The 13049-nt window shown below is 41.5% G+C and overlaps 1 protein-coding gene across 6 annotated transcripts in view; it reads right to left on the minus strand.

Annotated features, from left to right (window-relative positions):
* Positions 1-13049, minus strand: part of NEXMIF (neurite extension and migration factor) — a 596318-nt gene that overhangs the window by 180402 nt on the left and 402867 nt on the right. The window contains exon 1 of one of the 6 annotated variants that reach the window (XM_068247585.1): positions 12309-12427. The exons of the other annotated variants lie outside the window; for them this stretch is intronic. The gene's annotated coding sequence lies outside the window, so the exon portion shown is untranslated. Of the gene's footprint in view, positions 1-12308; positions 12428-13049 lie in introns of those variants that run through there. 6 annotated transcript variants of the gene reach the window in all.

A 13049-nucleotide genomic window follows, 5' to 3' on the forward strand; every position in this document is an offset into this window, starting at 1 on the left:
ATGGCCTTGTCTTTGTTTCATGGGAGCTGCCATCTTGTGTTGTGAAAATGAAATATCTGATGCCCTTTTTTGACTGATAGCACTGTTCACATTACAAAGTAATGAAACGGAGGACAGCAGTGCAGAGGGTCAGTTACTGCCACCGGCTGAGAAAGAATCAACAAGCAGGGAGAGAAAATATCTAATCAACAGGACTGTACAACATACCAACTTTATATTTTTTTTTTGTTGGCTGCACCATTCTTTGTGATGTTTCAGCCGCAAATCTAGAGTGTGTACAGGTGTCTCAGCATGTTATTAGTCTCCTCTTCAGCAACTATTCAGATTACAAAAGTACTCAAAGTAAATGCATTTTAAATTAAACCTCATCAGGCAAAGAGGTATTATTGTTACAATCCACCCCCAAACTGCTGTTTTTAAAGCTCTGTGGTACTTGTGTTGCCTTGGCCCATCCTTAGCTTGGCAGCCATGGCCCATCAAGTGGCTACGAAGCTAGGGCCGGGAAACACAGAACATTTCCCATATTAGCCCCATTTCTCACCCAGGAAGCAACCAAACTCATTTTCAGATCTTGATGCAACCCCCTCCCCATGGCTTGCCTGCTAGTCGTCTGGCTCCTCTCCAGTACATCATGAACTCTGCGGTACAATTCATCTACCTTTCCTCTTGCTTCTCTAATGCCTCCTACCTGCTACACAAAGGTACTGTAACGATTGGTGTCAGCAACACAGATTTTTTCAGATTATTGGTGATCTGCAGTATCCCCAATAATACAGATGCTATACCTGATTATGTGTGATCTGCAGAATCACCAATAATGCTAGTATAGCTTGACACAGGACACCCAATGTGATATAGTGTTTGGTGCAACAGTAATCAGAGAAGTTATCTCCCGTGAGGCGGGAGATATAGACACTACTGCAGCCAAGGATTCCCTGAGGGGCAGGGAACCAGGCTATACTGCAGCCAGTGGATGCCTGAGGAGCAGGAATCACTGTCTGGAGTAGTATTGGTGAGGATTGGTCTGCAGCTAGGGATTCCCTGAGGAGCAGGGAATCAGACTGTACTGCAGCCAAGGATTCCCTGAGAGGCAGGGAATCAGACTGTACTGCAGCCAGTGGACCTTGGATAGGTAGAGACCCACTGACTGTGCTGCACGATGGTCTCCAGTGGAGCTGGTGACCATAGGCCTGATATAGCAGCTAATAACCACCTGAAGAGCAGGCGTCACAGGTATACAGTAAGGCTGATCACTCAGGGGCTAGGTGACAGCCAGAAAGGTCAGACAAGCCAGTTCGGCAACACACGGACAGATAAAGTACAGAAGCGGAAGACTGATTCGGTATCCAGGTACAGGCAATGTTGGCAACAGGTAATCAGATTGGCGGAAGTACTGAATCAGAGAACAGGAGAGTAGTCAGGAAAGCCAGAGGTCATAACAGGTAACAGTATATATATCAATCCTAGTCTTAGGTGTGAGGTCGTTGGTCTCAACACCTGGGAACTAGTCTAACAGATGATGGTAACAATATAGCAATCTCCTGGTCTTAGGTGTGAGGTCCTTGGTCTTAACACCTGGGAACTAGTCTAACACATAAACAGAAGCAAGCAATAGTACTTTAAAGCTATCAATGGAATCTGACTCAGTGTGAATTCCCAGCTCCGGCTGGTTCTAACACACTGTGGGATCTGACTCAGGTCTGAGCGCTCACACGTATATGTTCGCAACAGCAGACAACTTGCAAGTGACAAGCGAGTCCTATATATACTAAAAGCGCTCCACAGCGCCGCCCCAGTCACTCAGCCAATCCGGAGCATAGCTGGAGTCAGCTGATCGGCATGATCAGCTGACTCCTCTTCTAGCAGCATAAAGGTCCTGTCGCCTGGTGCGCGTGCGCGTAGTTCTCCATCTGTGTGCACTAGAAGGACCAGGCAAGGCAGCATCACGCTGCTGCGCGGCAGCAGCCGCCGGCTGGGACACGGAGATAGCCGCCATGCCGCTCTCCCATGCGGCGGCATCTCCGCTATTCATTACAGGTACTTTCACCTACAAATCACTCTACGTTCTTGCTTGTCGCTACATGACTACATTTGTTCCCTGCTAACAATATTCTCCTCCTCTCTAGTCACCACTTCTCGTTCTTGCATAAAAGTCTTCTCTTGAACTCCCCCTTCTATGGAATTCCTTTTCACAATTTGTTTGCCATGCACCACAATACACCAAAGACAATTAACTAGCCATCAACTGCCACACTACCATCTTGTAAACCACTTTCCTGTATCTGTTGTCCCATCCCTTAACCCCTCAGACTGTAAACCCAAGTTGGCAGGACTCTCCCTTTTTCCTTATTACTGCTGTGTAAAGTGGTTTTATATTTTACAACTCAATTTACCTGTTCATTTGACTTTTATCTGTGCAACCCATTGTTGTTACTGTCTGTATTTCATATTCTCTATTGTACAGTGACATGGAAGATGCTGGCGCTATATGAATCTAAAATAATAATAAAGTGCCTACAACACTTTAGAGCAAAATTGAAGGTATGTGTATAATACTAGTCCAGAGGAGAACATACAAATACAGTTATACTAAGGAAGACATCCACATTTAAGGTAGACTTTAAGATTGCGTGCTAAGCAAGTTCATGAGGTAGCTGTAAGATTAGGCATACTCAGTCACATTCACTGAAATACTTTATAAAGACCTAACTTGCAGTCCCTAGGGCTTTTTGGTAGACTCCAACTTGCAACTTGATTAGTGTTGGCAAAAGTAACACTTTTGAATTAGTGTACAATATGCAAGTAGGGCCAAAATTATGCAAGTGAAGCACAATTAATGCTTCTGATAGAAATGTTTGTTGAATTTATGCACAATTTGAATTAGGCACATTTTTACAACATAACCCTATAGAATTACTGGTATATAAAAAAAATACTCAACAATTCCCTGTCTTAAATTGAATATTTTTACAATCAGAGGGCTGGGTCATGACAATCAAGATTCAATAACTTGTTCTAGTTTGGCCATGTTTAGTATAAAGGATGCATATATTAAATTCATGTTTACACATACATTAAGGATGTAGGTTTGTTGCAGAGTAAAATGTGCTGCATCACAATAGTAAGGCAGCTCTATTTTTAATGAGAGTAGTTAATATTTACGTTTTGAATACTGCTGTCTTTTATATCATCTGACAGAAGGTTTTTGCTGGCAACCAGCCCTTACAGGTATGTATATTATTTTTGTACTGCTATGTGTATAACTACTGTATAATCTGGCGTTTAAGACTACTTTTTAACCCTTGAGAATCTTCTGAAGAGTCAGGGGTTGTCTTATATGGCAGGTGTCATTGATGCCGTGTGATATGCCCTATCCTGTTACCGACTCTCAGACCTCACTGCTGCGGACTGTAGTGAAGCGGCGCAGGCGCACATGTGTGAGATCTGACAGGCAGAGAAGGGGGTAAATAGGATACAAGGGTGGGCCAGAAGAGTGAAAGAGGCGTCTTTTATGAGCACAGCGCAATCTATTCTTACATACCGCTCTGATAAACAGGTAGACAAGGAGAGCTGACCAATCCACTTAGGGAGAGGGAGAGTTGACCAATTCAACCAGTCAATCGCCTATATACTGTTATATACTGGGTACCACATACAGTACAGTACCAGTATCTGTTCATAACAGTATATGATGTAATTTTAATTTTAATTTGGTGTGCGTTGGAAGAGGGGTAGTCTTATACAGCGAGTATATCCCAAACTCTATATTTTAACTGGAAAAGCTGGGGGGTCGTCTTATATGCCCAGTTGTCTTATATATACATTATGGTGTTTTTTTCCACTGCACTTTACAGAGAATTCTGAATTAGTCACATGTGTCAAAAAGCTCACAATCCAGTGTCCATATCGAAGTCTGCAAAGAAGCAGATTAACCTACAAGTATGAGGTTTTGTGTTGTGGGAAGGAACCTATGCAAACTCAAGGAGAACAAACAAACATCATGAAGTTAGTATCCAGGCCAGGATTCTAATCTGTGACTCTACTGCTGCAAGACCAAAATACTAGCCGCACTTATTTGCCTTTATTGAATGGAAGACAGTATATCCAAAGTTTATCCAACCTTCAGGCTCATCTCTACTCAATAATGATTCACCCAATAATGTCTGCTACAGCATATATCCCATAAATGAATGCAGAAGGCCTCATAAATGTATACACTACTGAGTACTAATTTGCATGTTTACATATATGAAACATGAGCTTTTCATTAGAGAATTATTTGAATTTCAATCTCTAGCCTGTTCATATATTTCTTGCTGTCTTGGGGTTTAATTAGTCAGAATTGCAAACTTGCAGCTTTCAGTTTGTGCAGATACCTCTACTTGAATTTCTATCCATATATAGCTTGAAACTCACTCTCACAGATCGGACTGTTGCCGATGTAGAATGTTGCCGATGTAGACTGTTGCCGATGTAGAATGATAACAACATTGTCAAACTGTACTTTTAGAGAAGGGAAGTTGTGAAAATGAGGATTTCTGTTATACTTGTATTCTGTATTGCCATACGTATATATGCTAATTTAGAGACGAACTGTATCCAAGGATTGAACGTTATCCCAGTCAGAAGCTGATACCACCTTTTCCCACAAGAAATCTTTATCTTTTCTCAAATAGATCATCAGTGGGGTCTGCATGGCTGATATTGTGGTGAAACCCCTCCCACAGTTTGATGTCTGGACCTAGGTCCTGATATCACACTGTGGGAGCCTTGTTGCATTGTGGGAAATAACCGCCCTTAAGCAATATGTGGCGGAGGGGATTATACCACGAGGTCTTAGGATCAAAAAAATTCCCACTAATGTGTATTGTGACAGATTTCTGATAGAATGGAATGAGATTTTATCTGACTGCTCATTAAGATTGATGAAACTTATAGTAGTGTATGAAGAGCGTAGACTTGTCGATCTCAACCTTGAAATTTCGCGTACGTGGACCGAGATCGACAAGTTTTACGATGCAGATTTATATGATGACCTAAATAATAAGTTAAAAGAGAATGTGGCTAAATTGGAGGCCAGTATTATGAATCTGAAAAGGTCCAAATATTTGAGGGATGTGGGAGATTACCGAGATGGTCTTGTCTATGAATGGGGTAGGTGGAACTCTTCAGGGAGGGGACCCCAAACCGATCTTGAAACGCTCCCCTAGAACCCCCACCAAGCGTGTCAGTTTTAGCTCCCCGGATAACTCTGACGAACAGTCGGATCTGTCCGATGTGTCGGGACAGATAGGTCCTAATCATGACGAGTTTTCCAGGTCACACCCTAATCTATCCCCTTTGGACCAGGATCCCCGTCCCAGACAACCCAAGAGGTCCAAACGGAGATGGCACAGGTCCCGGCAGACTCCAGGGGGAGGACAGGGAGGAAGACACGGAGAGGGGGGCGGAAACACAGGAAAAAGATGGTGATCCAGCCCATGAATGCTATCAAAATCTCTGATGCTACTTTATCACAGGAGGAGATTTCACTTCTTTCTAGGGGTCTAAATTTTGTCCCTGCTTGTAAATTTAGTCTTTTTGACACACTTAAGGATGTCAATAAATTTATTAGAACACTTTTATTAAAAAAAACACTTTCTTACACAAACTACCTCCAACGCATTGCCTCACCGTACTCCGGTACCATTACCTCCTATACCTTTGTTTTTTGATACATGCACTTTAGCTACGGCACAACACTTAGCATCAGAGAATGTTGGTCTCATTAGTATAGAGGATGTAACTCTACCGGTCCCTCTCAATCGTGACTACTATCCAGTGTACTGTAGATCTTCACCGGTAGAAATTTTCCAGGACCTGGTAGAAAAAGATTTGAAACTTCTAGCAGATACCAGTAGAGTTAGACACAATTTAACCCCCTTGGAACGACAGGCATTAGAGAACTTGAAGTCAAGATCTGACATCGTCATTAGAAAAGCTGACAAGGGGGGGGGGGGGGCGGTCGTCATGCTCAATGCCACCGACTATAAGGCGGAAGCCATGCGTCAGCTCCAGGATTTAAACACCTACATACATCTCCCCGGGGACCCCACTTTTGACTATAAGTTAGAATTTGACCAATTGATTTCTATAGGGGAATCCATGGGGTTACTGAAAAGGAACATGGCTGAATTCCTCAGGGTTCGGAATCCTGTTATCCCCATTTTTCATCACCTCCCCAAGGTGCACAAGCCTGCCACCCCACCTGAGGGTAGGCCTATCGTTTCTGGGATTGGGTCCCTTGGGGAGAGATTGGGGGAATGGCTTGATTCCCACCTGCAGCCATTGGTTTTGAGACTGCCTGGCCTCATTAAAGACACTAAGCATGTTCTGATAAGTCTAGAGGATGTGCAATGGAGACCACATTATAAATGGGTGACCCTCGATGTGAGGGCATTGTATTCCTCTATCCCACATGGTTTAGCAGGCGAGGCCCTCGAGTTCCATCTGTCCAGTTATAGCTCCTTTTCAGCTTCACTCCAAGCTTATATCCTGGTAGTAACGGAGTTTCTTCTTTCACACAATTACATTTCATTTAATGGGGGGTTCTATCTCCAGAAGTGCGGAGCTTCCATGGGGGCGAAATTTTCGCCCTCCCTCGCTAACCTCTTTATGGGGTGGTGGGAGGAGCTCCGCATTTTTGGTGATTCGAACCCCTTTTTGGACTCTATTATCTGGTATGGTCGTTTCATTGACGACCTTCTGCTAATCTGGCAAGGCACAGAGGAAACTCTGTCATACCTTAATTCCAATGATTTTAATCTGTCCTTTACCTGTATGTCCAATGATATGCAAATAGATTTTCTTGATATCACCCTTCTTGGTTCTGGCGAATCTGGTAGAATAGAGACTAGAACATATAGGAAGCCTTGTGCTGGGAATTCTCTACTACAAGCCACCAGCTGCCACCCGAGACATACCCTTAGAGGGGTCCCCGTTGGAGAATATATCAGGGCAAGGAGGAATTGTTCCACAGATGAATTTACTATTCAGGAATTTTCCGTCCTTAGATCACGGTTTAGATCTAGGGGTTATTCTGATTCTGATTTAGATAGGGCCCAGAGAATTGCTATCTCCAGAGACAAGGATAAGCTTCTGAGAAGTAGCCCACTTACTGTACAGAATTCCAATGCTGCCCCTTTAAATTTTACAACCACCTATAGCCAACAATATAATCAAGTTATAGGGGTGATCAAGAAATATATCCCTGTACTGTATGCTGATGACAAGCTACAAGAAATACTAGAGGCGGGATGCAGATTTGCCTATAAAAGGGCTCCCTCCCTGTCGTCTACCCTTTCTCCCAGTCTGTTCCAATCTAATGTTGCACCCCAGCGGTCTACATGGCTGTCTTTTTTGGGGTCACATAGATGTGGACTCCCCTCCTGTAATTATTGCATTCACCATCATTCTTCACGTGGTGTTTCCTCGGTTGCTAACCAAAAAACTTTCCCGATACGTCAATTCATTAACTGCAGTACAAAATCTGTCGTCTATGTGGTCACATGTACTATTTGCAGCCTACAATACGTGGGCTGCACTACGCGTTGCCTGAGACAGAGGATCTCTGAGCACTTTAATGAGGCCTCCTGGAAAACAGATAACATTAGCAATGTTGCGAGACACTACAGGGAGAAACAGGGTTGCAATATGGAGGGTTTTTCATTTCAGGGGATTGAGAGGGTTACTGCCCCTTTTAGACGGTGTGATCTATATAAGAAATTGCGTACACGGGAGGCATTTTGGATCCTACAGATGGGCACCAGGGAACCAAATGGCCTCAATGCTAGGTGGGATATTAATTTTATTTACTGATATCGTTTTAACCTCTTACTTTTTGTACTTTTGTATTTTTGTATTTTGTATTCTTATTATTGTATTCTGTGTACATAGGAATACTGTGATGGTGGTTTTTCCATATATATACATTTCTGCAGGTTTTCAGTCCTGCTTCTTTAAGTTCCCCTGGTCCCATGTGTGTACACACCTAGGGGCGGAGCCGGGGGAGTATATATGGACCACCTAGATGTCAGTTTGTTTAGGCTATGAGTAAGGATATGATCCGAAACATGTCAGCCATTTTATTGCCTTTGTGAATTGGATTAAATAAAAACCCTTGGACTCTACCTGCGGGTGTGCGGATTCTATTCCTCCTGTATTGTGGGAAATAACAGCTGTGTCCAACTGCCTAGCAACTGTTAGGGCCTGTACACACTGAAAAACGCAAGCAAAATGCGCATGCGTTTTTAAAGTGCATGTAGTTATAAAAACGCATGCGCTTTTGCCTGCGTTTTTTGTGCGTTTGCGTTTTTCTTGTAATTGCTGATTGGCTAAAGAATCCTTTGTTTTTTTTCTAGTTTACATTTCAACAGGAATCAGGAGATTGCAGAGTCTTCTGGGATACTGACTTCTGAAAAACGCAGGCAAAAACGCAAGCGTTTTTAATGCGTTTTTCATGCGCTGCGCTTAAAAAAGCGCATCGCACCAGTGTGTACAAGTCATCACGATTTTCATTCTTTTTCAAAAGACCTTGCGATTTTAAAAACGCATGCGTTTTTAAAAACGCAGAGCAAGCGCAGCAGTGTGTACAGGCCCTTAAGGTGCTCCTTAACGGTACAATGTTTTCACTAAATGCGATCTTTCAATGCAATTTTTCCGATCGAAAATAATCAGAATGTAATTATCGATTGTTCACATTTACTGTTTTACAATTCTTCACATTTACAATTCTTTCTTCAAATTCAATCATAAAATCCAAAATTGGATCAATTGCCTTCATAAACGGCAAATTTTCTATACAATTTGAGCATTAAAATCGCATTGAAGGTCGCATTTGGTGAATACATTTACCATTAATGGACACTTTTAGGGGGCTGATTGTGGATCAAACAGAATGAACAAATAACATTTCAAATATCATTTCTTGTTTTCTCTTGTATTTTTTTTTACTTTTCACTTTGCAATGTATTGATTTATTTTTCCCCTTTTTGCTAAAGTTTAACATACCAGGACCTAGTTGTAACTTTCTTAATTGTAATATAAGTGTGGTTCATGTTCATTCAAGTTGATGGAAAAAAACTAAAGCCTCAGTTGAGCTATAAAAATATGCATGATTTATTCACTTACTGAGAAATGAAGCATGAGCTCTTGATCTGGTTATACTATAAGCTGAATGGGTTAAATACAGTTTAATTGGCTTTTATATTTCAGTTTAATTGTGACAGTTTGGTTATATTGATTGATATCGCCCTGCATTTGGAGCCAGACACAATGCCTGGTTTTCAATTGGAAGTTTTAGCAAATAATTACAGATAACAAGGAGCTGTTCTCTGCACAATTACAGCAGGACTTCACTCTAATTTGTAGTCACAGTGTGGAGAACTGACATGATCAGGGAAGCGCTAGCAGAAATACACAAGTAGTATTAGGGGCACACGGTCAATATCCAGCTACAATTCAAAGTTTTATTCCTATTCTACATGACTAGGAAATCATATACAGAAGAATTATAAAATAATGCCTTTGTCATATGTTTGTGTGTGCACAGTGCTAGCTTTACATTCTTTTTAGAAGTTGTTACACTACTAGATGTAAACCTTAAAGTAAACCTGAAGGAAAAAAACAAAATCTAAAACTGAATATTTAAGGCCCATTTCTAGTGGTGAGAATCTGCAGCTTTTCCAAGCATTTGGATAGGGAAATGCAGACTTTTGAAATCATTGGAAAAATATCAGATGGCATGCTTGATTTATACGGGATTCAGATGTGTCTCGCATCACAGCTGTGCCGGCATCCCGTCTCACAAGATGCATGCCGAGAACTATGAAAACAGGCCGTATCTCAGTAGTGGGAGGCTCTGCATAGGCCAACAATGGGACCCTCTGAACAAATTCAACAAGGCCTTTTGGAATATTCTCTTGCTTCCCTGCTCCTGTCCACGTACGAGTGGGGCTGCACTGCACAGTAGCACAGAGCCGATTTTGCATGACTTTTACTCTGTCCATAAGCAGCTCCATGCTACTGTGCAGATGCGGGCCGTTCTTGCTGTGCCATGCTGGAACTAGAAGAAGGTCCTGTCCAGTGGTGAAGAGCGACAGGAGGACACAGGAATCATCTGAATCATCCAGAGGCTTCCCTCTAGGTGGGAGAATATGGAACGTTCCTTTTTTTTAAAAAGCCACAGGTTTACTTTAAGCCCCATACACATGCTAAAGGAAACTGGGTGAAGGCAGCTATTTAAAGCTATTTTGTATGATATTTTAGTGTGTGTACAGGTACAGTATACAGGTGTGTGTACAGTTTTCCCACAATATCGCTATGAGATACAGCAAATCCCCAAATGGAACTAATGAGCATTGTTCTTGCACTTACCCCACCAACTGGGAGACAATGGCCTTGATTCACTAAAGAACACCACACTTAGCAGCGCGGGTTAAACCACCGAGCACACGCTATCCCGGTGCTGTTGGGTAGCATGTGCTCTTTGAAGTTATGCACACTCCCTTGAAAACCGCACGATAGGATGTAGCGCAATCCCGATACTTAATGTCACTATTGTTTTCAAGGGAGTGCATGTAACGTCAAAGAGCGCACTCTGTACAACAGCCCCGGGGGCAGCAGTGCTAAGCGCGATATTCTTTAGTGAATTAAGGCAATTGTATTGTACTGTATATTAGAGTGGGTTACCCTATCCACCTATATCAATGCAGAATGGTGTTACTGGCCCAATGTACCCTGGGTTGGGACATCATGATTTTGATAAGGAAACATGATTTCTAGCCACATCTCTGCATATATGGGATTGTTACAACATGGGCGCTGCTAGCTAGGTCTTTCAAAACAGTTCTGCAAATATTTGTTAAAAGACGCCATGTGTCTAGGCTGGAACAAAGAAGGTGCCAGCCCTTGTGCCTTGTGCCCAGGTACTGACAGGTACACACAGTTTAAAAGCTTTTGTAGTGGAAGCGTGTTTATTTCTTGTACAATTTATTTCCTGAAATGTTACAACTACTATTTAAATCTCATACATTATCTCCTAAAATTGCATGCTGTGCATCTGAATGCGCCATTTAGAGAAAGAGGAAGTAAATGCATTTCTGAAGAGGACAAACTAGCAGCAAAGGAAAGTGGAGGAAAAAAACACATGAAAAAAACTACAATTACACTTTTCATCCATGAGAAGTAAATCAGATGGTGCTAAAATCTCGGCAGAATACACAGATTAATTAAAGTCTGCTCTTTCCAAATCTGTTATTCAGCTAAACACAGCTGCTGAAAAATGAAGCCCTTTCTATAATTTTCATGTGCCTTCATAGAGCTTAAGTGCTTTACATGAAAAACTGCAGGAGATTTGATCGCAAAGGAAGAAGCATGTGGTTTAAAAAAAAAAAAAAGAAGAATATTTGTGATATACCGGTAGCTCTAGTCGGCATTCAGCGTAACACAGGCCAGGGACAATTGTTATAGAGAACAGCCGTAGAATAATGATATCTGCCGATCTATACACGTGCATGCCTTTACCACTGCTACCCTAACTGCTCTTTCTTTCTACCCAATCCATTTTTATCGCATAGTCTTCAGTGGTAATTCATAGACAACTGTCATGAAAAACTGTACATTTTCAAAATATATCTTTACACAAAAATATATTTGTCACAGTGTAAAATGCTTTATACATTTTCTCTTATTTAACTCTACGTCATAGAGTTGATATGCTTAATCTGACAGCTGTGAACATTTTACCGACAGGTTTTGGACCAGTACATCTGCTCATGGAAGATTCTCAAAATTCCCTTTAATGTTTTAAAAACACTCCCTGTAAAAACCTGCACAAAAAATGCCCGCCAACCTGCCTACTTGCTGCACGCTTGTCTAGCAGTTGGAGAGTACCACTGTTGTTTGAAAAGAAAGGAAATCCTAAAAATGTCACATTAAGAGATTCACCCTAAGACGGCTGCATAGGAAAAAAAAAGTTTGGTCATTTTCAGTGCAGTAGCTCTGATATGTGGGTGTAACAATGTCTCTTACATTTTACAGTTTTTATTATAGTAGTCTTTTAAGATAATTTCTGCAAAATGTGATCTGGGTGCTTTTTGATTGGTATGAAACACTGAAGGATTGTTGGATTCCCTCACAATACATATTAATGCAGCGGGACAAAGCTATAAAAAGAGTGATACACACCAAGTGATTCAGATAAGAGAGCAGTAAATAAGAGAGCAGTAAGAGACAAGAAAGCAAAGAAAATATCCAAACTGCCGCCATACCTGTAAACACAAAGATTACATTTTTGTCCATGCTTTATCAATGCAATAAGTTCCTGTCCAGGCAAGTTTACGTCCAAGCTTAAAGCGGATCTAAACCCAGAGCTTCTTCTCTGATCTAAAAGATGAGCAAAAGCATAATAACCTATAAAATAGAAATAAGAAAAACATTTATTTGTTACAGCTTAGAGAACTCCTGCAATAAATATGCAGTGTCTACTTCCTGGTTTCATGGTAGCACAGAAAGAGTTAACCTTCTGTGTCGACATATTAGCAAACAATTCTGCATACCTTGGCACAGATCAGACAGAGCTGACAGCTCAGATTGCACTGAATCATTACTTGCAGATAAGGAAGACTTATACAGACTATTCACTCTGAACGGACACAGGTTGGATTTCCCTGCGTTTTACTTGTCTCTTGTACAAGAGTTTAGGTCCGCTTTAATTCTATTAGGAACTCCAATCATTTTATCTTGTAGTCCTGGGCTGGACTTAAACGGCAGGATATTATGAGAATTGGAACAGGGCAATAAGACAGAAACACACTCCATGTAAAAACCTCCATGGAAATGGAGGTACAGAGCAGATAACATCCCTAGGGGATCGTCTGAATGTCAAAAGGTAGATCTATATGTATGTAGTCATGACTTATTAGCTATGTATGTTTGCCACGTGGCATTCAGCTATCTAGACCACACAGTTAAAAAACATACTATACAATTTAAAGATTATAATTTACTGT

The sequence above is a fragment of the Hyperolius riggenbachi genome, chromosome 8 (assembly GCF_040937935.1).
Source record: "Hyperolius riggenbachi isolate aHypRig1 chromosome 8, aHypRig1.pri, whole genome shotgun sequence".
NCBI classification, from domain to species: domain Eukaryota; kingdom Metazoa; phylum Chordata; class Amphibia; order Anura; family Hyperoliidae; genus Hyperolius; species Hyperolius riggenbachi.